Raw genomic sequence first — 1,361 nt, 5'->3', positions numbered from 1 at the left:
TTCTCCTTCCACTGGGGCCCAACAAGGTCGTCCTCTGCTACATATATCTGGAGCCATGTGTCTGCCTACGTGTACTCTTTGGATGGTGATTTGTCCCTAGGAACTCTGGTTGGTTGATATTGGTGTTCCTCTCGGGTTGCAAACTTCTTCAGCTCCTTCAATCCTTTCTTTAACTCCTCTATTGGGACCTCTTTCTCAGTTCAATGGTTGGCTGCAAGCACTGTATCTGTATTTGTCACACTCTGGCTGAGCCTCTCAAAAGACAGCTATATAGACTCTTATCAGCATGCACTTCTTGGCTTCATCAATATTGTATACTTTTGGTGCCTGTATGTATATGGGCTGGATCACCAGGTAGGGCAGGCTCTGAATGGCCATTCCTTCAGTCCTTGCTCCACACTTTGTGTCCATATCTCACCTTATGAATATTTTTGTTCCCCCTTTTAAGAAGGACTGAAGTATCCACAATTTGGTCATTCTTCTTGCACTCTATATGGTCTTTGGATTGTATCTTTGGTAATTGGAGCTTTGGGGCTAATACATACCCCTAATATGTACAGTGTAATGTGCAGAGTGAGTACATACCATGTGGTATGTGTGTGTGTGTGTGTGTGAGAGAGAGAGAGAGAGAGAGAGAGAGAGAGAGAGAGAGAGAGAGAGAGAGAGAGAGAGAGAGAGATTGGGTTACTTCACTCAGGATGATACTTTCTAGTTCCATTCATTTGCCTATGAATTTAATGAAGTCATTGTTTTGATACTTGAGTAGTACTCCATTGTGTAGATGTACCACATTTCCTGTGTCCATCTCTCTGTAGAAGGACATCAGTGTTCTTTCCAGCTTCTGGCTATCATAAATAAGGCTGCTATTAACATGTTATCTTTGCTATATGTTGGAGCATCATTTGGGTATACACCCAGGAGTGGTATAGTTGGATCCTCATGTACTACAATGACTAATTTTCTGAGGAACCTCTAGGCTGATTTCCAGAGTGGCTGTACCAGCTTGCAATGACACCAATAATGGAGCAGTGTTCCTCTTTCTCCACATCCTTGCCAGCATCTATGGTCACCTGAGCTTTTAATCTTAGCCATTCTGACTGGTGTGAGGTAGAATCTCAGGGTTATTTATATTTTCATTTCCCTGATGACTAAGGATGTTGAACATTTCTTTACTTCCCAGCCATTTGATATTTCTCAGCTGAAAATTCTTTCTTTAGCTATGTTCCCCATTTTTCAATAGGGATATTTGGCACTCTGGAGTCTAACTTCTTGAGTTCCTTGTATATTTTGGATATTAACCCTCTATCGGCTGTAGGATTGGTTAAGAACTTTTCCCAATCTGTTGGTTGGGAATTTTGGCA

This window comes from Rattus rattus, chromosome 14 (assembly GCF_011064425.1).
Source record: "Rattus rattus isolate New Zealand chromosome 14, Rrattus_CSIRO_v1, whole genome shotgun sequence".
In the NCBI taxonomy this organism is placed as follows: domain Eukaryota; kingdom Metazoa; phylum Chordata; class Mammalia; order Rodentia; family Muridae; genus Rattus; species Rattus rattus.
This window is presented reverse-complemented; position numbering follows the sequence as displayed.